Source organism: Ranitomeya imitator, chromosome 6 (genome assembly GCF_032444005.1).
Source record: "Ranitomeya imitator isolate aRanImi1 chromosome 6, aRanImi1.pri, whole genome shotgun sequence".
NCBI classification, from domain to species: Eukaryota; Metazoa; Chordata; class Amphibia; order Anura; family Dendrobatidae; genus Ranitomeya; species Ranitomeya imitator.
Window position 1 is genome coordinate 515068133 of NC_091287.1, and position 26986 is coordinate 515095118.

The window sequence follows — 26986 nt, forward strand, 5'->3', positions numbered from 1 at the left end:
ACTGACCCAGGGTGCTGCTGAAGACACAAATAGCTCAATTCCAGGGCAAGAATATTGAGAGAAGTGAATAAGAAGCTTTTTGACATTGGACTGCAAATATACATATTGCAAGATGACTGTTTAAACTAGCTAGAAGGGTCAGATCCTAAGGGCTCATACCCATATGCAAGAAACAAAACGGTCCGATTTCCGGACCGAAAAAACGGACGAGTGCTATGCGAATGTCATGCGAGTACATTGCGATTTTCTCACCTAGCAACCGATTTACATCCGAGTGCATTGCAATTGCTATCCGATTGCAATGCGATTTTAACATGAGCTTTTACATACAGCAGTTCTCTATGTCATTTACACTTCATTTTCTATGGAAATATTTGTCAAAACACACACACACACATTGTTAGGGCTGGGGGAAGCACCAAATAATTATAAAAATGGAATAAGGTGTGCTCGCAGCCCGAGGTCCACCGTGCAGAGATGATACCTACTGCTAGGTAATGGTGGACAGTAAATGGCGGTATAATGAAAATACGGGTTTATTACACTCGGTATGAAGGAAGTGAACCCTGTTGTGCCACAGGGCCGCAGCAGGGACACCAGTGACTGACAATTTTATCTGGCATACCGTGTAGGCGGAAAACGTGCTTAATAAACAATGCCGCCAAGGCCCGTGCAGAAGGTAGCCATGGAAGCGGCACCAAGTGCACAATTTTGGAAAAATGGTCGGTGACTACCCAAATATGGTGCAGCTACAAGACTTGGGTAAGCCCACCTTGAAGTCCATCCCGACCATCTCCCAGGGCCTGTCCGCCACCGGCAGAGGGTAAAGGAACTCAGCAGGCCGTTGTCGAGGAGGCTTATTCTTGGCACAGGAGACACATGCCCGAATATAGTCTCCGATGTCACGGGCCATATGCGGCCACCAATACGTCCTCGCCAGAAGCTCAGATGTCCTCTTAGTCCCAAAATTTCCACCTGCCCTGGATGAGTTAGCCCAAGAGAGAACCTCGGGTAACAAATTGGATGGCACAAAAGTCTTGCTTGAGGGCTCAGATTCTAGCAAAAAGGAGCCACAGTTCTCAGGCTCTCTGAAGGAACAATAATCTGAGGCTCCTCCTCCTCTGATGACACTAAGGAGTGGGAGAGAGCATTGGCACAAATGTTCTCCCCAGAGAGAAAATGGAGGGTGAAGTGGAACCTGGAGAAGAGCAGGGACCATCTGGCCTGGCGAGAGTTTAGCCGCTGGGCGGTTTGTAAATATACCAAATTTTTGTGGTCGGTGAATACTTGGAATGGACAGCGAGCCCCCCCCCTCAGGAGGTGTCTAGATTCTGAAAAGGCCAACTTTATGGCTAGCAACTCCCTGTCCCTGATGGAATAATTCCTCTCCGCCGGTGAGAAGGTCTTGGAGAAGAAGAAGCAAGCATGCTTCCGACCTTAAGCATCCTTCTGGAAGAGGACTGCTCCAGCACCGACAGAAGAGGCATCACCTCTATGAAAAATGGTTTATCAATGTCATCCGGCTCAAACACACACTTCTCCAACTTGGCATAGAGGGAGTTTGCCTGTAAGAGGTCGAAGACTTTGCAAACATCTCTCCGGTAGGAGTCTATACGTGAAGAGTAGATGAGAATATCATCCAGATAGACAACGACCGAGGTGGAGAGCATATCCTGGAAGATATTGTTCACAAAGTCTTGGAAAGTGGCAGGTGCACTACAGAGCCCGAAGGGCATCACCAGGTATTCATAGTGCCCGTCCCTGGTGTTAAATGCTGTCTTCCATTCGTCCCCGTCACGGATGCAAATCAGGTTGTAAGCACCCCGCAGATCAAGCTTTGTAAATACCCTCACCCCCCGCAACCTATCTAAGAGCTCAGATATAAGTATCAGTGGGTACTTATTCTTAACAGTTATGGCGTTAAGACCCCTGTAGTCTATGCAGGGACATAATACTCCGATCTTCTGCTCGAAGAAGAACCGAGCCCCTGTGGGTGACACTCACTTCCTAATGAATCCTCTTGCCACATTTTCCTGGATGTACTGAGACATTGCCTCCATCTCTGAGAGAGATAATGGATAGACTCAACCCCGGGGAGGCTCAACACCAGCCAAGAGGTCAATAGGACAGTCATAGGGGCGATAAGGCGGAAGAGTTTCCTCAGCCCTCTTGGAAAACACAACCGCATAGGGCCAATAGTGCTTGAGGAGAGAGGAAAGATCTGCGGGTACCTCAGTAGTAGCAACCTGAATGCTGTACCTCTGATATCTAGCCTCACAAGATTCACTCCATCCCCAAATTCTCCCTGTGGACCATTCAATATGAGAGGAGTGGTACCGTAGCCAAGGTATCCCTAACAGGACCTCATCAATTCTCTCGAGAATGACAAGTAAGGAGATAGTCTCCTGATGGGATGGCGACATAGAAAAAGTGAATGGGATGGTCTGGTGTGCCTCCTACACCACTAGAATCTGATGTTTTCCTGACCGCTGGGGACATTTTCTGGCATAATTTCCTAACTGCTGGCAGACAGGACAGATCTTGAGTGCATGAGCCATCTGGGACTTAGACCCCGCTGGTGTCACCTACATGGTCTCATGTGGCTCAGATGCCTGGACCGGAGATACTAGAGGTTTGGTGATGGTGGGAGCCAGCCAAAACCTCTGCCTACACTTGGTGCGCTCTAACCTTTGCTCGCTAAAATGAGGGTCAATGTAGATAGATATTGCTATCAGCTCCTCCAGTGTGGCAGGAATCTCCCTAGTGGCCAAAGCATCCTGCACATGGTCAGCCAGTCCCCTCCAGAATACAGGGATGAGGACTTTATCCGGCCACTCTAGCTCAGATGCCAAAGTTCGGAAGTGGACAGCAAAATGGCTGACCATGGACGAACTCTGTGTCAATTTCAGCAGTTTGAGCGCCATATCATAGGTGACACGAGGTCCCAAAAAGACCTGCTTCAGAGTGATCAAGAACTGCAGAGCACTCTGCACCACATGAACGTCGCTCTCCCACAGTGGCGTAGCCCACTCCAACGCCCTGTCCAACAAGAGGGATATCCCACTTTAGCCTGCTCCATGGGAAAATGTGCAGCCAGGAGCCCAAGATGTATAGCACACTGGCTCACAAATCCCCTACACAGCACACTGTCACCAGCAAACTTGCCTGGCAACGGGAGACGGGATAATGTCGGAGCAAGGGTGGCAGTGGACAAACTAGCTGCAGTCATGCTAGCAGCCTGAACAGCAACTGCGGTAAAATCCACAGCTGAGGTTGTGCGCTCGAGAGCTGCCAACCTTCTCTCCAGCTGCTGGATGTACCGCTGTAGTCACTGTTCATCCGCCATTACTAGCCAGATCCTGACACTAGTATAATGTTAGGGCTGGTGAAATGCATAAAGAAAGAATAAGGTGCATCCGCAGCCCGAGTTCTTCTGTGCAGAGATGATACCCGCTGCTAGGTAATGGCAGACAGTAAATGGCGGTATAATGAAAACACACATGGGTTATCTACACCCGGAGGAAACGTAAGTATAGAGTCACAGAACTCTGACCCTAGACACGGGGTTAGAGTCCCTCTAGACCACTTGCGTTTGGCACCGGAACTGCGGTGCCAGGGAAAAATAAATACAAAATGGGTCTAGCACACCAGGTGTGCGCAGCGCCGCTCTGGCGGAAACCACTAACCGCCCTAACTAGGGACAGGTAAGCGCACTGGTTGTGCACGGTGCCGCACTGGCTAATGTGGCTGTTAGACGCTATTAGATTCCTCTTGGTGCTGGATGGCACTAACTGGCGCAAGACAGCTCCATCATTCACGAGGATTCATCAACACTAAAGATGGGTATGATTCGGAGCTTTCACCAGAACAGGCATACATCCACACACACACACACACACAATAACTGATTTATACTAGCGAATGGCCGTGGGGCCATAAAAACCTTTTATAGCGGAAGTTCTCCAAGACCTTCCTAGTGGTACAATAGGAGCTGCCACAGGACCTGAGCATGTGACCCCCTACCTTCAATGAGAGGTCTTCCCTTGGGCATGCTCAGAAGAAGAAAAGCTGGACTTAGTCCCAGGAACACCTGCTTGTTGCTGATCAGTATTGGTTACGATGGCTGAGTCTGGAAGGACAGCAGTAACCAGCCACACAGTATTAGCCTGAGCCAGATGCTAGGACTCATGTCTCTGCTGTGCAGGCTCTACTGCATCTGGAAGAGAATGAGAGACCGCAGCAGAGATGGTTTGAGATTCCCCCTATGCAGAAGCGGGAACTTTACACCTAACACACACACACATATACAGTTAGGTCCATATATATTTGGACAGACAAAACATTTTTCTAATTTTGGTTATAGACATTACCACAATGAATTTTAAACAAAACAATTCAGATGCAGTTGAAGTTCAGACTTTCAGCTTTCATTTGAGGGTATCCACATTAAAATTGGATGAAGGGTTTGGGAGTTTCAGCTCCTTAACATGTGCCACCCTGTTTTTAAAGGGACCAAAAGTAATTGGACAGGTTCAATAATTTTAAATAAAATGTTCATTTTTAGTACTTGGTTGAAAACCCTTTGTAGGCAATGACTGCCTGAAGTCTTGAACTCATGGACATCACCAGACGCTGTGTTTCCTCCTTTTTGATGCTCTGCCAGGCCTTCACTTCGGTGGTTTTCAGTTGCTGTTTGTTTGTGGGCCTGTCTGTCTGAAGTTTAGACTTTAACAAGTGAAATGCATGCTCAATTGGGTTGAGATCAGGTGACTGACTTGGCCATTCAAGAATATTCCACTTCTTTGCTTTAATAAACTCCTGGGTTGCTTTGGCTTTATGTTTTGGGTCATTGTCCATCTGTAGTATGAACCGATGACCAATCAGTTTGGCTGCATTTGGCTGGATCTGAGCACACAGTATGTCTCTGAATACCTCAGAATTCATTCGGCTGCTTCTGTCCTGTGTCACATCATCAATAAACACTAGTGACCCAGTGCCACTGGCAGCCATGCATGCCCAAGCCATCACACTGCCTCCGCCGTGTTTTACAGATGATGTGGTATGCTTTGGGTCATGAGCTGTACCACGCCTTTGCCATACCTTTCTCTTTCTATCATTCTGGTAGAGGTTGATCTTGGTTTCATCTCTCCAAAGAATGTTCTTCCAGAACTGTGCTGGCTTTTTTAGATGTTTTTTAGCAAAGTCCAGTCTAGCCTTTTTATTCCTGATGCTTATGAGTGGCTTGCACCGTGCAGTGAACCCTCTGTATTTACTTTCATGCTGTCTTCTCTTGATGATAAATTTGGATATTGATAAGCCTACCTCCTGGAGAGTGTTGTTTACTTTGTTGGCTGTTGTGAAGTGGTTTCTTTTCACCATGGAGATTATTCTGCGATCATCCACCACTGTTGTCTTCCGTGGGCGCCCAGGTCTTTTTTCATTGATGAGTTCACCAGTGCTTTCTTTCTTTCTCAGGATGTACCAAACTGTAGATTTTGCCACTCCTAATATTGTAGCAATTTTTCGGATGGGTTTTTTCTGTTTTCGCAGCTTAAGGATGGCTTGTTTCACCTGCATGGAGAGCTCTTTTGACCGCATGTTTACTTCACAGCAAAACCTTCCAAATGCAAGCCCCATACCTCAAATCAACTCCAGGCCTTTTATCTGCTTAATTGAGAATGACATAACGAAGGGATTGCCCACACCTGCCCATGAAATAGCCTTGGAGTCAATTGTCCAATTACTTTTGGTCCCTTTAAAAACAGGGTGGCACATGTTAAGGAGCTGAAACTCCTAAACCCTTCATCCAATTTTAATGTGGATACCCTCAAATGAAAGCTGAAAGTCTGAACTTCAACTGCATCTGAATTGTTTTGTTTAAAATTCATTGTGGTAATGTCTATAACCAAAAATAGAAAAATGTTTTGTCTGTCCAAATATATATGGACCTAACTGTATATATATATATGAAAGTTTAATTGTAATAATTACATTATGGTAAATAATGAAATTTAACACTATATGCTAATTTTTTGAGAAGGACCTGTATATATATATATATATATATATATATATATATATACATACAGTGGGGCAAAAAAGTATTTAGTCAGTCAGCAATAGTGCAAGTTCCAACACTTAAAAAGATGAGAGGCGTCTGTAATTTACATCATAGGTAGACCTCAACTATGGGAGACAAACTGAGAAAAAAAAATCCAGAAAATCACATTGTCTGTTTTTTTAACATTTTATTTGCATATTATGGTGGAAAATAAGTATTTGGTCAGAAACAAACACTCAAGATTTCTGGCTCTCACAGACCTGTAACTTCTTCTTTAAGAGTCTCCTCTTTCCTCCACTCATTACCTGTAGTAATGGCACCTGTTTAAACTTGTTATCAGTATAAAAAGACACCTGTGCACACCCTCAAACAGTCTGACTCCAAACTCCACTATGGTGAAGACCAAAGAGCTGTCAAAGGACACCAGAAACAAAATTGTAGCCCTGCACCAGGCTGGGAAGACTGAATCTGCAATAGCCAACCAGCTTGGAGTGAAGAAATCAACAGTGGGAGCAATAATTAGAAAATGGAAGACATACAAGACCACTGATAATCTCCCTCGATCTGGGGCTCCACGCAAAATCCCACCCCGTGGGGTCAGAATGATCACAAGAACGGTGAGCAAAAATCCCAGAACCACGCGGGGGAACCTAGTGAATGAACTGCAGAGAGCTGGGACCAATGTAACAAGGCCTACCATAAGTAACACACTACGCCACCATGGACTCAGATCCTGCAGTGCCAGACGTGTCCCACTGCTTAAGCCAGTACATGTCCGGGCCCGTCTGAAGCTTGCTAGAGAGCATTTGGATGATCCAGAGGAGTTTTGGGAGAATGTCCTATGGTCTGATGAAACCAAACTGGGACTGTTTGGTAGAAACACAACTTGTCGTGTTTGAAGGAAAAAGAATACTGAGTTGCATCCATCAAACACCATACCTACTGTAAAGCATGGTGGTGGAAACATCATGCTTTGGGGCTGTTTCTCTGCAAAGGGGCCAGGACGACTGATCTGGGTACATGAAAGAATGAATGGGGCCATGTATCGAGAGATTTTGAGTGCAAACCTCCTTCCATCAGCAAGGGCATTGAAGATGAAACGTGGCTGGGTCTTTCAACATGACAATGATCCAAAGCACACCGCCAGGGCAACGAAGGAGTGGCTTCGTAAGAAGCATTTCAAGGTCCTGGAGTGGCCTAGCCAGTCTCCAGATCTCAACCCTATAGAAAACCTTTGGAGGGAGTTGAAAGTCCGTGTTGCCAAGCGAAAAGCCAAAAACATCACTGCTCTAGAGGAGATCTGCATGGAGGAATGGGCCAACATACCAACAACAGTGTGTGGCAACCTTGTGAAGACTTACAGAAAACGTTTGACCTCTGTCATTGCCAACAAAGGATATATTACAAAGTATTGAGATGAAATTTTGTTTCTGACCAAATACTTATTTTCCACCATAATATGCAAATAAAATGTTAAAAAAACAGACAATGTGATTTTCTGGATTTTTTTTTCTCAGTTTGTCTCCCATAGTTGAGGTTTACTTATGATGTAAATTACAGACACCTCTCATCTTTTTAAGTGTTGGAACTTGCACTATTGCTCACTGATTAAATACTTTTTTGCCCCACTGTATGTATATATATATATATATATATACAGGTCCTTCTCAAAAAATTAGCATATAGTGTTAAATTTCATTATTTACCATAATGTAATTATTACAATTAAACTTTCATATATTATAGATTCATTATCCACCAACTGAAATTTGTCAGGTCTTTTATTGTTTTAATACTGATGATTTTGGCATACAACTCCTGATAACCCAAAAAACCTGTCTCAATAAATTAGCATATTTCACCCATCCAATCAAATAAAAGTGTTTTTTAATAACAAACAAAAAAACCAACAAATAATAATGTTCAGATATGCACTCAATACTTGGTCGGGAATCCTTTGGCAGAAATGACTGCTTCAATGCGGCGTGGCATGGAGGCAATCAGCCTGTGACACTGCTGAGATGTTATGGAGGCCCAGGATGCTTCAATAGCGGCCTTAAGCTCATCCAGAGTGTTGGGTCTTGCGTCTCTCAACTTTCTCTTCACAATATCCCACAGATTCTCTATGGGGTTCAGGTCAGGAGAGTTGGCAGGCCAATTGAGCACAGTAATACCATGGTCAGTAAACCATTTACCAGTGGTTTTGGCACTGTGAGCAGGTGCCAGGTCGTGCTGAAAAATGAAATCTTCATCTCCATAAAGCATTTCAGCCGATGGAAGCATGAAGTGCTCCAAAATCTCCTGATAGCTAGCTGCATTGACCCTGCCCTTGATGAAACACAGTGGACCAACACCAGCAGCTGACATGGCACCCCACACCATCACTGACTGTGGGTACTTGACACTGGACTTCAGGCATTTTGGCATTTCCTTCTCCCCAGTCTTCCTCCAGACTCTGGCACCTTGATTTCCGAATGACATGCAAAATTTGCTTTCATCAGAAAAAAGTACTTGGGACCACTTAGCAACAGTCCAGTGCTGCTTCTCTGTAGCTCAAAAGTGGCTTTACCTGGGGAATGCGGCACCTGTAGCCCATTTCCTGCACACACCTGTGCACGGTGGCTCTGGATGTTTCCACACCAGACTCAGTCCACTGCTTCCTCAGGTTCCCCAAGGTCTGGAATCGGTCCTTCTCCACAATCTTCCTCAGGGTCCGGTCTCCTCTTCTCGTTGTACAGCGTTTTGTGCCACATTGTTTCCTTCCAACAGACTTACCATTGAGGTGCCTTGATACAGCACTCTGGGAACAGCCTATTTGTTGAGAAATTTCTTTCTGGGTCTTACCCTCTTGCTTGAGGGTGTCAATGATGGCCTTCTTGACATCTGTCAGGTCGCTAGTCTTACCCATGATGGGGGTTTTGAGTAATGAACCAGGCAGGGAGTTTATAAAAGCCTCAGGTATCTTTTGCATGTGTTTAGAGTTAATTAGTTGATTCAGAAGATTAGGGTAATAGGTCGTTTAGAGAACCTTTTCTTGATATGCTAATTTATTGAGACAGGTTTTTTGGGTTATCAGGAGTTGTATGCCAAAATCATCAGTATTAAAACAATAAAAGACCTGACAAATTTCAGTTGGTGGATAATGAATCTATAATATATGAAATTTTAATTGTAATCATTACATTATGGTAAATAATGAAATTTAACACTATATGCTAATTTTTTGAGAAGGACCTGTATATATATATATATAGCTCTGGCAAAAATTAAGAGACCACCATATCAAAACCCTGTCCATGGGCAGCCAATCTCTAGACCTGAACTCCATTGAAAATCTCTGTAATGTAATCAAGAGGATGATGGATGGTCACAAAGAAGAACTGCTTACATTTTTGCGCCAGAAGCAGTGTGAAAGACTGCTGGAAAGCATGCCAAGAAGCTTGAAAGCTGTGATTAAAAATCATGGTTATTCCACAAAAAAATGATTTCTGAACTCTTCCTGAGTTAAAACATTAGTATTGTTGTTTCTAAATGATTAAGAACTTGTTTTCTTTGCATTATTTGAGGTCTGAAAGCACTGTTTTGTTTTTTTATTTTGAGCATTTCTCCTTTTCAGAAACAAAATACAAAATGTATTACTTGGACATTCGGAGACATGTTGTCAGAAGTATATAGAATAAATGAACAATTTACATTGTACTCAAAAATATTATTATTATTATACATAATAATACATATACATTTTATATATACAAATATACCTATAAAGAGAAAAATCAGACAAACTGATCATTTTGCAGTGGTCTCTTAATTTGTGCCAGAGCTAATTTTTGCCAGAGCTGTATATATTGCTCTGGCAAAAATTAAGAGACCAGCATCACCTCATTCACCAGTAGTTTTCAGCTGGTGCGGTCGCATCTTGGCACCATCCTGGTTGAAAACTGTATATCCCCCAGACATGGATTACGACGTGGGACACAACTACGGACAGGTATGGTACATTGCTGGTTTATTATTTTACTTTTATTACAGGAGGTCAAAGGCATCACATTTATTAGGAGTCACAATAAAATGTGTTTTATTTCATTAAAAGACTTTATTCTGGCTGTGTCTTTATTTAACATGTCCCAACTTTAGGATTAGTAATGGATAGGTGTCTTATTGATATCTCTCCATTACTAAGTCGGGCTTGATGTCACCTTTTAATCCAAAGGTGACATTAATCCCACAATTATTACCCCACTTGCCACCGCTAAAGGGTAAGTGGGAAGAGTGAGGCTAAGTGCCAGAATTGGCACATCTTAGAGACACGCCTTTTCTGGGGTGGCTGAATGCTGATGTTTATAGCCAGGAGGGCAATATCCATGGCCCCTTCCTAGGCTATTAATATTAGCCTGCAGCTGTCTGCATAGTTTTTGCTGGTTATTAATTATGGGAGAACCCCACGTCATTTTTTGTGGGGGTCCCCCAATTTAATAGCAAGTAAAGATTAAGTACACAGCTGGGAACTGATATTAACAGCCTGGGAAGCTCCATGGGTATTACCCCTTCCCAGGATATAAAGTATCTGCCCTCAGTCACTGGCCTTCCCTTTGCTGGTTGCAAAGATTGGTTGGGAGACCACACCCTTTTTTTCCGTAAAATAATCATTAATTAAATACATGTCCAGTAATTTGCACACACTGTACTAATTGTATTTGTCACTGACATCTATATATCTACCTATTCTATATGTATTTACTGTATGTAATCCATCTCTTCTATCCTGTCGGCTCCTGCAGTGATTTTACAGAAGCCAACAGATTGATTACTGGCTTTCTTTCTAGCTTTCAGTTCAATATATATATATATATAAATATAAATATATATATATATATATATGTGTGTTACTGACATGTTTATATATATATATACATGTATTCTATGTGTATATTTCTTTTCTATCTATGATGACCTGTCAGTGTGGTTTTACTGTACATCGCACATGAATTACCGGCTTTTCAAAGGACACCGATGCGTAAAAAATGGACAGCACTCACATGGTGCGAGTGCTGTGCATTTTTTCTTACATCCATTGACTTGCATTGGCGAGTCTCGTCCGAGATATGCAGCAAATCGCAGCGTACTACGATTTTTTCTCAGTCCGATTTCAGCTGACAAAAAAAATTGCAGATGAGATGTCACCCATTGAATAACATTGGTCCGAGTGCAATCAAATTTTTTCGGATTGCATTCATCCATTTTTATCGCAAATGGGTATAAGCTCTAACAGTGAGTAAATGACACACTTAGCATTTCGTAAGGTGCAAAGGTTTCTAAAAGTTTTCCCTTGGATGGAAACATCTTTAAATATATCATCGCGGATTAATGAAAATAGAAAAAATATGAGTCCGGCTCAACAGAACTGGATTTTCCTTTTCTTTTTCTTTTTCAAAATAAATTATAGTGCATACAAAAGAGAAATGTACATGGTCGACATGATCCAGTCAATGCATTTCCAATGCACTAGGCAGCCTTATTTTGGACCGAAAACATTTGACAAGGATTTATGGTCTGGATGCATAATAAATGAACACAACTCTTTTCATAAAGCCTTTTGAGTGCCAAGTTATTTTTGACATCTAATATATAATTGCCTAGAATACTACTTCCTGCAATTTGTGCCAACTTCCGTGGCTTTGTCCGGAGCTAATGTCCGGAGCTAATGTCCGGAGCTAATGTCCGGAGATTAATTGCCTAGAATACTACTTCCTGCAATTTGTGCCAACTTCCGTGGCTTTGTCCGGAGCTAATGTCCGGAGCTAATGTGCGGAGATAATGTCCGGAGCTAATGTCCGGAGCTAATGTCCGGAGCTAATGTCCGGAGATAAGTGACGTCAACAGTGTCCAGTGTCTGTGACACACTCCGCCCACCATTTTGGTGTGATTTTTGAATTTTTACCTCACAGCAAGTTTCTACTGCGTGGAGGCGGGCCCAGTGACGTTGCTCTTCAAGCTCCTGCCGAATTTCGTCAAAAAAATGATAATACCATTTACCAAAACTATATATATTTAGTTGTGAAGTGGTTCAGTGACATTTTCACACCAATTTTGAACTTTTGTTTGGTGTTTTCTCCATATACTGCCTATTATTCACTGACTGTTATACTGAGAGACTGCCGTTTATTAACCTCTTCTTTGCCACATTGGGTATATTGCTCTATTATTTGCCACATAAGGACATTGTCCATTATTGCCCAGCAATTTCTCTGCAATATAAACTGCCTATTTATTAATATCTGCATTCCTGCAAAGAACTATTGCCTATTATTAACTGGCTATTTTCCTACTACCTGACACTGCCTCTTATTAACCTGTTGTTTGCCACAACCACGCTTAAAGCTGTTTAGCTTAGCCAACATGAGCTCTAATAGTAAGGATACTAATGACACAGAGCCCAAAGCTGCTGATGGCGCACGTAAGATTAGGTCTGATAGAAAGTATACTAATAATGCAGAGCAAAAAGACGCCGATGCCGCACGTAAGCGCAAACAGCGTGCTAACAAAAGTACAGAGGATAGATGCAAGCGCATGGACACTGTTAAGTATACTAATGACACAGCGTCCAAAGCTTATGATGGCGCACGTAAGATCAGGTCTGATATAAAGTATGGTAATGATGCAGAGCGAAAAGCCGCCGATGTCGGACGTAAGCGCAAACAGCGTGTTAACAAGAGTACAGAGGATAGATGCAAGTGCCTGGATACTGTTAAGTATACTAATGACACAGAGCCCAAAGCTGCTGATGGCGCACGTAAGATCAGGTCTGATATAAAGTATGGTAATGATGCAGAGCGAAAAGCCGTCGATGCCGCACGTAAGCGCAAACAGCGTGTTAACAAGAGTAAAGAGGATAGATGCAAGCGCCTGGATACTGTTAAGTATACTAATGACACAGAGTCCAAAGCTGCTGATGGCGCACGTAAGATCAGGTCTGATATAAAGTATGGTAATGATGCAGAGCGAAAAGCCGCCGATGCCGCACGTAAGCGCAAACAGCGTGCTAACAAGAGTACAGAGGAGAGATGCAAGCGCCTGGACACTGTTAAGTATACTAATGACACAGAGCCCAAAGCTGCTGATGGCACACGTAACATCAGGTCTGATAATAAGTATACCAATGACGCTGAGCGAAAAGCCGCCGATGCCGCACGTAAGCACAAATAGCGTGCTAACGAGACTACAGAGGACAGACATAAGCGCCTGGACACTGTTAATGCTGCTTGCAATAAACGCATTACTAATGAGTCTTTTGAGGACAAAACTAATCGATTAAGTAATAAAGCTGCTGCTGCACGCTCTCAACGTTGCAAACATAATATTTCCACGTCCTCAGTCATAGATTCTGCCCACAATACAGCTTCTTTGTCTCCATTCATAGAATGTGTGCAGCTTGAAGCTCCTTTAACCGTTGGTAAATCTGCACGTAAGCGCAAACACTGTCCTACTTACACTCCAAATGATAAACGCCGTCGCCTGCACACTGTTAAGTCTGCTTATAAGACATGCTTCACACCTGACTCTTCTAAGGCAACAAACAAAGCTTGAAACCAGGGATTCAAGCTTGAGGAGGCTAATTTGCATATTCCAGGTGCCTTCTGGGAAAAGCGAAGAGTCTCCCTAAGCTAGAAGATCGTTGGGTACAGCCGGGACCAGCTGCTTGGAAAGAATCACCAAATTTTTGCCTGTAGGACATTATTGCAAGAGAGCTTGGCTGAGTAGATTACACAAGAAGGAAAACACACAGCAAGTCAGCAGGATCTAGGAACAACATGGCAGATGTGACAACCTACATGGTGAGCTGCAGCATGTGCTACATGTTCACAGATCGACCAGAAGAAGAATTAAATTTCACCTGTCAGAAGTGTAGACTAGTGGCCCTTTTAGAAGAAAAGGTGCGGGGTCTGGAAGAAAGAATAGCAACTTTGAAACTCATCAAAGAGAATGAAGACTTTCTAGACAGAACAGAAGCATCTCTACTGGTCACAGAAGGTGAAAAAAGTGTCAGAGAACCTCCAAAAGCAGATGAGTGGAAGCATGTGACCAAAAGAAGCAAGAAGACCATGGAGAAATCACCAACCACACAACTGAAGAACCGATATCAAATCTTTGTAGAGGATGAAGATGGCACACCTAAGGATCAAGCAATACCAGCAAGCAAAAAAGAAAAGGGCACACAGCAACAAGTGACAGCAAAAAGTACAGCCAAGAAGCAACGAAGAGTGGTGGTGGTGGGAGACTCACTACTGAGAGGCACAGAAGCAGCCATCTGCAGACCGGACATAACTGCAAGAGAAGTATGCTGCCTTCCAGGTGCGATGATCAAGGATGTGACCGATAGGATACCAAAGCTCTTCAACTCCAAGGACGTCCACCCATTTCTTCTGATACATGTTGGCACCAATGACACGGCAAGGAAGGACCTACCGACAATCTGCAAAGACTTTGAAGAGTTGGGGAAGAAAGTAAAGGAACTGGATGCACAGGTAGTTTTTTCTTCTATCCTTCCAGTAGACGGGCATGGCACCAGGAGATGGAGCAGGATCCTTGATGCAAACAACTGGCTAAGACGATGGTGCAGACAACAAGGATTCGGATTCCTGGACCACGGTGTGAATTACTTGTACGATGGACTCCTCGCCAGAGACGGACTACACCTCAACAAACCTGGAAAACACACATTCGCCAGAAGACTCGCTACACTCATCAGGAGGGCGTTAAACTAGAAGAAGAGGGGACGGGAAGAAAAACATTAGACTTGAACAAAGAAGATCCAGGAAAACATACTCAGAAGGGAGGTAAGAACATTTCTAAAACAATCCACAGCGAGGAGATTGGAACAAAACAAAATCCTCTAAACTGCATGCTCGCAAACGCCAGAAGCCTGACAAACAAGATGGAAGAACTAGAAGCAGAAATATCTACAGGTAACTTTGACATAGTGGGAATAACCGAGACATGGTTAGATGAAAGCTATGACTGGGCAGTTAACTTACAGGGTTACAGTCTGTTTAGAAAGGATCGTAAAAATCAGAGAGGAGGAGGGGTTTGTCTCTATGTAAAGTCTTGTCTAAAGTCCACTTTAAGGGAGGATATTAGCGAAGGAAATGAGGATGTCGAGTCCATATGGGTCGAAATTCATGGAGGGAAAAATGGTAACAAAATTCTCATTGGGGTCTGTTACAAACCCCCAAATATAACAGAAACCATGGAAAGTCTACTTCTAAAGCAGATAGATGAAGCTGCAACCCATAATGAGGTCCTGGTTATGGGGGACTTTAACTACCCGGATATTAACTGGGAAACAGAAACCTGTGAAACCCATAAAGGCAACAGGTTTCTGATAATAACCAAGAAAAATTATCTTTCACAATTGGTGCAGAATCCAACCAGAGGAGCAGCACTTTTAGACCTAATACTATCTAATAGACCTGACAGAATAACAAATCTGCAGGTGGTCGGGCATCTAGGAAATAGCGACCACAATATTGTACAGTTTCACCTGTCTTTCACTAGGGGGACTTGTCAGGGAGTCACAAAAACACTGAACTTTAGGAAGGCAAAGTTTGACCAGCTTAGAGATGCCCTTAATCTGGTAGACTGGGACAATATCCTCAGAAATAAGAATACAGATAATAAATGGGAAATGTTTAAGAACATCCTAAATAGGCAGTGTAAGCGGTTTATACCTTGTGGGAATAAAAGGACTAGAAATAGGAAAAACCCAATGTGGCTAAACAAAGAAGTAAGACAGGCAATTAACAGTAAAAAGAAAGCATTTGCACTACTAAAGCAGGATGGCACCATTGAAGCTCTAAAAAACTATAGGGAGAAAAATACTTTATCTAAAAAACTAATTAAAGCTGCCAAAAAGGAAACAGAGAAGCACATTGCTAAGGAGAGTAAAACTAATCCCATACTGTTCTTCAACTATATCAATAATAAAAGAATAAAAACTGAAAATGTAGGCCCCTTAAAAAATAGTGAGGAAAGAATGGTTGTAGATGACGAGGAAAAAGCTAACATATTAAACACCTTCTTCTCCACGGTATTCACGGTGGAAAATGAAATGCTAGGTGAAATCCCAAGAAACAATGAAAACCCTATATTAAGGGTCACCAATCTAACCCAAGAAGAGGTGCGAAACCGGCTAAATAAGATTAAAATAGATAAATCTCCGGGTCCGGATGGCATACACCCACGAGTACTAAGAGAACTAAGTAATGTAATAGATAAACCATTATTTCTTATTTTTAGGGACTCTATACCGACAGGGTCTGTTCCGCAGGACTGGCGCATAGCAAATGTGGTGCCAATATTCAAAAAGGGCTCTAAAAGTGAACCTGGAAATTATAGGCCAGTAAGTCTAACCTCTATTGTTGGTAAAATATTTGAAGGCTTTCTGAGGGATGTTATTCTGGATTATCTCAATGAGAATAACTGTTTAACTCCATATCAGCATGGGTTTATGAGAAATCGCTCCTGTCAAACCAATGTAATCAGTTTTTATGAAGAGGTAAGCTATAGGCTGGACCACGGTGAGTCATTGGACGTGGTATATCTCGATTTTTCCAAAGCGTTTGATACCGTGCCGCACAAGAGGTTGGTACACAAAATGAGAATGCTTGGTCTGGGGGAAATTGTGTGTAAATGGGTTAGTAACTGGCTTAGTGATAAAAAGCAGAGGGTGGTTATAAATGGTATAGTCTCTAACTGGGTCGCTGTGACCAGTGGGGTACCGCAGGGGTCAGTATTGGGACCTGTTCTCTTCAACATATTCATTAATGATCTGGTAGAAGGTTTACACAGTAAAATATCGATATTTGCAGATGATACAAAACTATGTAAAGCAGTTAATACAAGAGAAGATAGTATTCTGCTACAGATGGATCTGGATAAGTTGGAAACTTGGGCTGAAAGGTGGCAGATGAGGTTTAACAATGATAAATGTAAGGTTATACACATGGGAAGAAGGAATCAATGTCACCATTACACACTGAATGGGAAACCACTGGGTAAATCTGACAGGGAGAAGGACTTGGGGATCCTAGTTAATGATAAACTTACCTGGAGCAGCCAGTGCCAGGCAGCAGCTGCCAAGGCAAACAGGATCATGGGGTGCATTAAAAGAGGTCTGGATACACATGATGAGAGCATTATACTGCCTCTGTACAAATCCCTAGTTAGACCGCACATGGAGTACTGTGTCCAGTTTTGGGCACCGGTGCTCAGGAAGGATATAATGGAACTAGAGAGAGTACAAAGGAGGGCAACAAAATTAATAAAGGGGATGGGAGAACTACAATAGCCAGATAGATTAGCGAAATTAGGATTATTTAGTCTAGAAAAAAGACGACTGAGGGGCGATCTAATAACCATGTATAAGTATATAAGGGGACAATACAAATATCTCGCTGGGGATCTGTTTATACCAAGGAAGGTGACGGGCACAAGGGGGCATTCTTTGCGTCTGGAGGAGAGAAGGTTTTTCCACCAACATAGAAGAGGATTCTTTACTGTTAGGGCAGTGAGAATCTGGAATTGCTTGCCTGAGGAGGGGGTGATGGCGAACTCAGTAGAGGGGTTCAAGAGAGGCCTGGATGTCTTCCTGGAGCAGAACAATATTGTATCATACAATTAGGTTCTGTAGAAGGACGTAGATCTGGGGATTTATTATGATGGAATATAGGCTGAACTGGATGGACAAATGTCTTTTTTCGGCCTTACTAACTATGTTACTATGTAAATGCAGCTGGTGCACGCCGTGAATGGCGCAAAAAAACCGCTTGCACCTCCATATTAATAAACTCTGACCACGATACACCTTCCAACTCCTCAGTGATTGAATCTGTGGACAGTGAAGATCCTCTACCAGGTCCATATATGTTGGCTTACAGAAACATTCCAATGCTCCGTTATCACAACCTGTACCTCAACATCCTACAGGTTTTACTAATGATGACAGTACCATAGTAGAACACTCCTGTGGTCCTATGAACTATTTATGTGAACATTGTCAAGCATTACATTTTAATGCTGAGATACCAGCAGATAAAAATTTTACTCTGTGTTGTCACAAGAGTAAAGTGCATATACCTATACCCCAATATCCCGAGGTCTTTAAACGATTGCTGACAGGGGAGAGTGAGTTCAGTAAGAATCTCATGGAAAATATTCGTAGTATTAACAGCTCATTTGCTTTCGCCTCCATGGGTGCCAATATATCCCCTCCACCTGGAGCTTTCACACATCGCCAGGACAGGATGGAGAAGACAGGATCTGAGGAGGGGAATGGGGTCTGCATGCAAAGTCTGGATCAGACCAGGCCATCAATCCGCAGAAATGTTTCCTGGATTTTTGTGGAGCAAACAAGCAGACGGTCCATCCATGTGTATAAAAGATAGCGCTCTATGTACAATCCCTGGCTGCTCCGCACACCAAACAGGGGGCCCCTATAGACCAGCACACTGCTCTCCTGAAATACTCTGTGCTGCTTTCACCCTGCTCCCTCCACCACATATCTCCCAGAATCCTTGCTGCCTGCCATCCTCAGTGACCGTCTACTTGTCAGTATAAGGCTGCTTTCACACTAGCGTCGGTACGGGCCCGTCGCAGTGTGTCGTACCGATGTATGCTGTGAAAGAAATGTCCGATGTGGGCAGCAGAAGCAGTCTTACAATGCTTCCGCTGCCCCATTGTTAGGTCTGGGCATGAGGGGGCGGAGTTTCGGCCGTGCATACGCGGTCGAAAATGGTGGACTCGATGCACAAACGTTACATGTAACTTTTTTTGTGGTGGCGGTCCACCAAAACATGACACAACCGTCGCACGACAGTTGTGACGTGTGGCAATACGTCGCAATGCGTCGGTAATGTTAGTCTATGGGGAAAAAACGCATCCTGCAGACAACTTTGCAGGATGCGTTTTTTCTCCTGAATGACGCATTGCAACGTACAGCCAACAACGCTAGTGTGAAAGTAGCCTAAGGCTGCCGTCCACTATCAGTATTTGGTCAGTATTTTACCTCAGTATTTGTAAGCCAAAACCAGGAGTGGGTGATAAATGCAGAAGTGGTGACATGTTTTTATTATACTTTTCCTCTAATTGTTCCACTCCTGGTTTTGGCTTACAAATACTGAGGTCAAATACTGATAGTGTGACGGCAGCCATACTCTGCAGTCACCAACAAAATGGCTGCTCACTGGGTTCCTGAATATCATTCTCTCTAATCCCTTAGCAAACACCCAGAAGGGGAGGAGACATCACACGTCAGCAGACTCCGCCCATAATTACTGCAGTGCAGTAATGTGAGCTATTTCTACACTAGGTTTTTCTGAAATTTCAGCAGCTGCTCCCCCTAGTGTTGAAAAGTGGAAATTCCAAAACTTTTCAAATTATTTTTCATATTTTACTAAATTATAAACAAATGATAATATTTTTTAAGAAAATGTAATCATTAATTCTTTACATTTTTACAATTTCTGAAAAAAAAATTTTTTTGATGGCACCTTCCCTTTAACCCCTTCCCGACCTTTGACGCATACGCTGCGTCATGAAAGTCGGTGCCATTCCGACCCATGACGCAGCATATGCGTCATGGAAAGATCGCGTCCCTGCAGGCCGGGTGAAAGGGTTAACTCCCATTTCACCCGATCTGCAGGGACAGGGGGAGTGGTAGTTTAGCCCAGGGGGGGTGGCTTCACCCCCTCGTGGCTACGATCGCTCTGATTGGCTGTTGAAAGTGAAACTGCCAATCAGAGCGATTTGTAATATTTCACCTAAAAAACTGGTGAAATATTACAATCCAGCCATGGCCGATGCTGCAATATCATCGGCCATGGCTGGAAACACTTATGTGCACCCACCCCACCCCTCCGATCGCCCCCCCAGCCCCCCGATCTGTGGTCCGCTCCCCTCCGTCCTGTGCTCCGCTCCCCCGTCCTCCTGTCCGCTTCCCCGTGCACCAATCACACCCCCTGTGCTGCAATCAAACCCCCCCGCACTCCGATCCCCCCCCCGCACACAGCGACCCCCCCCCCCGTGCTCCGATCCACCCCCCCCCGCACAGCGATCCCTCACCCCGTGCTCCAATCCTTCCCCGTGCTCCAATCCTCCCTCCCGTGTTCCGATCCACCCCCCCCCATGATCCGATCCACCCCCCCGTGCTCCGACGCCCCCCCCGTGCCCTGATCTCCCCCCCCTTATACTTACCTGGCCGCCCGAGGTCCGTCCGTCTTCTTTCCTGGGCGCCGCCATCTTCCAAAATGGCGGGCGCATGTGCAGTGCGCCCGCCGAATCTGCCGGCCGGCAGATTCGTTCCAGAGTGAATTTTGATCACTGAGATATATCCTATCTCAGTGATCAAAATAAAAAAAATAGTAAATGACCCCCCCCTTTGTCACCCCCATAGATAGGGACAATAAAAAAAATAAAGAATTTTTTTTTTTTTCACTAAGGTTGGGGTAAGAACTAGGGTTAGGGTTAGGGGTAGGGTTAGGGGTAGGGTTAGGGTTAGGGGTAGGGTTAGGGTTAGGGGTAGGGTTAGGGGTAGGGTTAGGGCTAGGGTTAGGGGTAGGGGTAGGGTTAGGGCTAGGGTTAGGGGTAGGGTTAGGGCTAGGGTTAGGGTTTCGGTATGTGCACACGTATTCTGGTCCTATGCGGATTTTTCCGCAGCGGATTTGAAAAATCCACAGTGCTAAACCGCTGCCGATTTATCGTGGATTTACCGCGGTTTTTCTGCGCATTTCACTGCGGTTTTACAACTGCGATTTTCTATTGGAGCAGTTCTAAAACCGCTGCGGAATCCGCAGAAAGAAGTGACATGCTGCGGAATGTAAACCGCTGCGTTTCCGTGCAGTTTTTCCGCAGCATGTGTACAGCGATTTTTGGTTCCCATAGGTTCACATTGAACTGTACACTCATGGGAAACTGCTGCGGATCCGCAGCGTTTTCCGCAGCGTGTGCACATACCTTTAGAATTAGGCTATGTGCACACGGTGCGGATTGGCCGCTGCGGATTCGCAGCAGTGTTCCATCGGGTTTACAGTACCATGTAAACATATGGAAAACCAAATCCGCTGTGCCCATGGTGCAGAAAATACCGCGCGGGAACGCTGCGTTGTATTTTCCGCAGCATGCCAATTCTTTGTGCGGATTCCGCAGCGTTTTACACCTGTTCCTCAATAGGAATCCACAGGTGAAATCCGCACAAAAAACACTGGAAATCCACGGTAAATCCACAGGTAAAACGCAGTGCCTTTTACCCGCGGATTTTTCAAAAATGATGCTGAAAAATCTCATACGAATCCGCAACGTTGGCACATAGCCTTAGAGTTGGGTTGGAATTAGGGTTGTGGTTAGGGTTAGGGGTGTGTTGGGGTTAGGGTTGTGGTTAGGGGTGTGTTGGGGTTAGGGTTGTGATTAGGGTTACGGCTACAGTTGGGATAAGGGTTAGGGGTGTGTTGGAGGTAGAATTGAGGGGTTTCCACTGTTTAGGCACTTCAGGGGGTCTCCAAACGCAACATGGCGCCACCATTGATTCCAGCCAATCTTGTATTCAAAAATTCAAATGGTGCTCCCTCACTTCCGAACCCCGACGTGTGCCCAAACAGTGGTTTACCCCCACATATGGGGTACCAGCATACTCAGGACAAACTGCGCAACAATTACTGGGGTCCAATTTCTCCTGTTACCCTTGAGAAAATAAAAAATTGCTTGCTAAAACATCATTTTTGAGGAAAGAAAAATGATTTTTTATTTTCACGGCTCTGCGTTGTAAACGTCTGTGAAGCACTTGGGGGTTCAAAGTGCTCACCACATATCTAGATAAGTTCCTTGGGGGGTCTAGTTTCCAAAATGGGCTCACTTGTGGGGGGTTTCTACTGTTTAGGCACACCAGGGGCTCTGCAAACGCAACGTGACGCCCGCAGACCATTCCATCAAAGTCTGCATTTCAAAAGTCACTACTTCCCTTCTGAGCCCCCACGTGTGCCCAAACAGTGGTTTACCCCCACACATGGGGCATCAGCGTACTCAGGAGAAACTGGACAACAACTTTTGCGGTCCAATTTCTCCTGTAACCCTTGGGAAAATAAAAAATTCTGGGCTAAAAAATTATTTTTGAGGAAAGAAAACGTATTTATTATTTTCACGGCTCTGCGTTATAAACTTCTGTAAAGCACTTGGGGGTTGAAAGTGCTCACCACACATCTAGATAAGTTCCTTTGGGGGTCTAGTTTCCAAAATGGGGTCACTTGTGGGGGGTTTCTACTGTTTAGGCACACCAGGGGCTCTGCAAACGCAATGTGACGCCCGCAGACCATTCCATCAAAGTCTGCATTTCAAAAGTCACTACTTCCCTTCTGAGCCCCCACGTGTGCCCAAACAGTGGTTTACCCCCACACATGGGGTATCAGCGTACTCAGGAGAAACTGGACAACAACTTTTGTGGTCCAATTTCTCCTGTAACCCTTGGTAAAATAAAAAATTCTGGGCTAAAAAATTATTTTTGAGGAAAGAAAACGTATTTATTATTTTCACTGCTCTGTGTTATGAACTTCTGTGAAGCACTTGGGGGTTCAAAGTGCTCACCTCACATCTAGATAAGTTCCTTTCGGGGTCTAGTTTCCAAAATGGGGTCACTTGTGGGGGGTTTCTACTGTTTAGCCACATCAGGGGCTCTGCAAACGCAACGTGACGCCCGCAGAGCATTCCATCAAAGTCTGCATTTCAAAACGTCACTACTTCACTTCCGAGCCCCAGCATGTGCCTAAACAGTGGTTTACCCCCACATATGGGGTATCAGCGTACTCAGGAGAAACTGGACAACAACTTTTGGGGTCAAATTTCTCCTGTTACCCTTGGGAAAATAAAAAATTGCGGGCTAAAATTCATTTTTGAGAAAATAATTTTTTTTTTTTATTTTCATGGCTCTGCGTTATAAACTTCTGTGAAGCACTTGAGGGTTTAAAGTGCTCACCACACATCTAGATTAGTTCCTTTGGGGGTCTAGTTTCCAAAATGGGGTAATTTGTGGGGGATCTCCAATGTTTAGGCACACAGTGGCTCTCCAAACGCGACATGGTGTCCGCTAATGATTGGAGATAATTTTCCATTTAAAAAGCCAAATGGCGTGCCTTCCCTTCTGAGCCCTGCCGTGCGCCCAAACAGTGGTTTACCCCCACATATGGGGTATCTGCATACTCAGGACAAACTGGACAACAACATTTGTGGTCCAATTTCTCCTATTACCATTGGCAAAATAGGAAATTCCAGGCTAAAAAATCATTTTTGAGAAAAGAAAAATTATTTTTTATTTTCATGGCTCTGCATTATAAACTTCTGTGAAGCACCTGGGGGTTTAAAGTGCTCAGTATGCATCTAGATAAGTTCCTTGGGGGGTCTAGTTTCCAAAATGGGGTCACTTGTGGGGGAGCTCCATTGCATAGGCACACAGGGGCTCTCCAAATGCGACATGGTGTCCGCTAACAATTGGAGCTAATTTTCCATTCAAAAAGTTAAAAGGCGCGCCTTCCCTTCCGAGCCCTGCCGTGTGCCCAAACAGTGGTTTACCCCCACATATGAGGTATCGGCGTACTCGGGAGAAATTGCTCAACAAATTTTAGGATCCATTTTATCCTATTGCCCATGTGAAAATGAAAAAATTGAGGCGAAAATAAATTTTTTGTGAAAAAAAAGTACTTTTTCATTTTTACGGATCAATTTGTGAAGCACCTGAGGGTTTAAAGTGCTCACTAGGCATCTAGATAAGTTCCTTGGGGGGTCCAGTTTCCAAAATGGGGTCACTTGTGGGGGAGCTCCAATGTTTAAGCACACAGGGTCTCTCCAAACGCGACATGGTGTCCGCTATCGATGGAGATAATTTTTCATTCAAAAAGTCAAATGGCGCTCCTTCCCTTCCGAGCCTTACCATGTGCCCAAACAGTGGTTTACCCCCACATGTGAAGTATCGGTGTACTCAGGATAAATTGCCAAACAAATTTTAGGATCCATTTTATCCTGTTGTCCATGTGAAAATGAAAAAATTGAGGCTAAAAGAATTTTTTTGTGAAAAAAAAGTACTTTTTCATTTTTACGGATCAATTTGTGAAGCACCTGGGGGTTTAAAGGGCTCACTATGCATCTAGATAAGTTCCTTGGGGCGTCTAGTTTCCAAAATGGGGTCACTTGTGGGGGAGCTCCAATTTTTAGGCACACGGGGGCTCTCCAAATGTGACATGGTGTCCGCTAAAGAGTGCAGCCAATTTTTCATTCAAAAAGTCAAATGGCGCTCCTTCCCTTCCAAGCCCTGCCGTGCGCCCAAACAGTGGTTTACCCCCACATATGAGGTATCAGCGTACTCAGGACAAATTGGACAACAACGTACGTGGTTCAGTTTCTCCTTTTACCATTGGGAAAATAAAAAAATTGTTGCTGAAAAATCATTTTTGTGACTAAAAAGTTAAATGTTCATTTTTTCCTTCCATGTTGCTTCTGCTGCTGTGAAGCACCTGAAGGGTTAATAAACTTCTTGAATGTGGTTTTGTGCACCTTGAGGGGTGCAGTTTTTAGAATGGTGTCACTTTTGGGTATTTTCAGCCATATAGACCCCTCAAACTGACTTCAAATGTGAGGTGGTCCCTAAAAAAAATGGTTTTGTAAATTTCGTTGTAAAAATGAGAAATCGCTGGTCAAATTTTAACCCTTATAACTTCCTAGCAAAAAAAAATTTTGTTTCCAAAATTGTGCTGATGTAAAGTAGACGTGTGGGAAATGTTATTTATTAACTATTTTGTGTCACATAACTCTCTGGTTTAACAGAATAAAAATTCAAAATGTGAAAATTGCGAAATTTTCAAAATTTTCGCCAAATTTCCGTTTTTATCACAAATAAACACAGAATTTATTGACCTAAATTTACCACTAACATGAAGCCCAATATGTCACGAAAAAACAATCTCAGAACCGCTAGGATCCATTGAAGCGTTCCTGAGTTATTACCTCATGAAGGGACACTGGTCAGAATTGCAAAAAACGGCAAGGTCTTTAAGGTCAAAATAGGCTGGGTCATGAAGGGGTTAAGTGGAGCTGTTAATAATAGGTTTGCTCATGCAATGTACCCAGGTGACACCACTGCACCGCTAGTAATTCACAAGGGCAAGTTATAGTAACTTAACATTTTTTACATTACTAAAGGGCCAGCAATGCATCAGGTATTTGTAATGTTTGCGTTGATGCACATGCTTCCAAAATAATTGATGAAACACATTCAGGCCTCTGCTAAAAAGCTGAAGATGAAGAGAAATTTCACCTTTCAGCATAACAACAACAGGATAATCAACAAAAGAATGGCATTGCCAGAAGAAGAACAAGGTTTTGGAAAGGAACCACTAGAGCCCAGACTTGAGTCCAATTGAAAATCTGTGGGTGATTTTATGAAGGTACTGTACCCAGGAAATGTCCCCCAAATCTGTCAAAGTTGGTGCACTACTGCAAGGATAAGTGGTCAAAAATTAACAACTTTAAATGTGCCATGCTGATAGACTCCTATTGCAGAAAACTGAATGCTGTCATAATTTTAATGGGTACTGGGTCAAAGTATTTGTTTAATCCCTTAATGACCACCATTGTGTCTTTTTACTAATCTGAGATATGAGAATAGCAACCCCATACAGGTAACAATACAGCAGCTATTAACTGGACACTATAGCTAACAATTTGCTGCATCAGCCACGATCAGTATTGGCACCGTCTATATCTGTTTAACCCCTTAGATGCTGCAGTCAGTAGATGGTTATCAGAGTGTGGGGGCTTCCTCTTTATCCCCATCAGCACCCTGAGATCTTGATTGTATGATCCTGGTGTTTGTCATGGTAATTCACAGCCAAATATTGACCTTAGAGTCTGCCGCCTATAGTGACCGGTTCAGCAGTTATGAATATTTAGGTTGTAGAAATACACTTTTTCATTCCTGTCATGCCACATTGTATTATTTCCTGAAAAGCATCTGAAGAGTTAATAAACTACCTGACAGTAGTTTTCAGTATGTCAGGGGGTGCCGTTTTTAAAATGGTATCACTTTGGGGGCTTTTCCAACATATAAGACCCCCAAAGTCACTTCAAACCTGGATAGGTCCCTAAAAAAATAAATTTTGTAAATGTCTTTGGAAAAATGAAAAACTACTGCTACATTGCTAAACCTCCTGAAATGCTAACAAAATAAAAGAGCATTTTACAAATGATGCTGATATAAAGCAGACAAGGAAGGAAATATTATTTCTTAATGTTTTTCTGTGGTATGGCCATCTGGATTTATGGGATAACCATTCAAAGTTTGAAAATTACAATTTTTAAAACATTTTTGTTAATTTTCTGATTTTTTTTTATAAATAAATACAAAACATTTCGATCTAAATTTGCCATTATCAAAGTTATAATGTGCCACGAAAAAACAATCTCAAAATCACTGGGCTCTGTTGAAGTGTTCCAGCGTTATCATCACATAAAGTGACACTGGTCAGATGTAAAAAAAATTGTCCCGGTGGCTAAGGGGTTAAAGGTGTGTTGATATAAGTTAGTTTTTTATTTTTATTTTTCTACTCTAAACAATTTGTTTATTTTTCAATGGATTTGTACAGATTATGAATGACATTGAAGCTGGAAAAGTACTGGAATGATTCAGATTTTTACTTGCTAAAAACATAGAATTTTAACAAGGATTTAGGCACAATAGAAACGCCAGTAATGTAATAGTGGATATTCAGACTGTGCCATGTGGATTTTAATCTGTTTTCTGCTTCCATGAAGCATCAATAAAGAAGTAAAGTTTTAACCCCTTCATGATCCAGCCTATTTTGACCTTAATGACCTGGCCGTTTTTTGCAATTC

The 26986-nt window shown here is 43.2% G+C and overlaps 1 protein-coding gene across 1 annotated transcript in view; it reads right to left on the reverse strand.

The window, feature by feature from the left end:
• CSMD3 (CUB and Sushi multiple domains 3) overlaps positions 1–26986 on the reverse strand; it is a 2093798-nt gene that overhangs the window by 1002365 nt on the left and 1064447 nt on the right. The window lies entirely within an intron of this gene.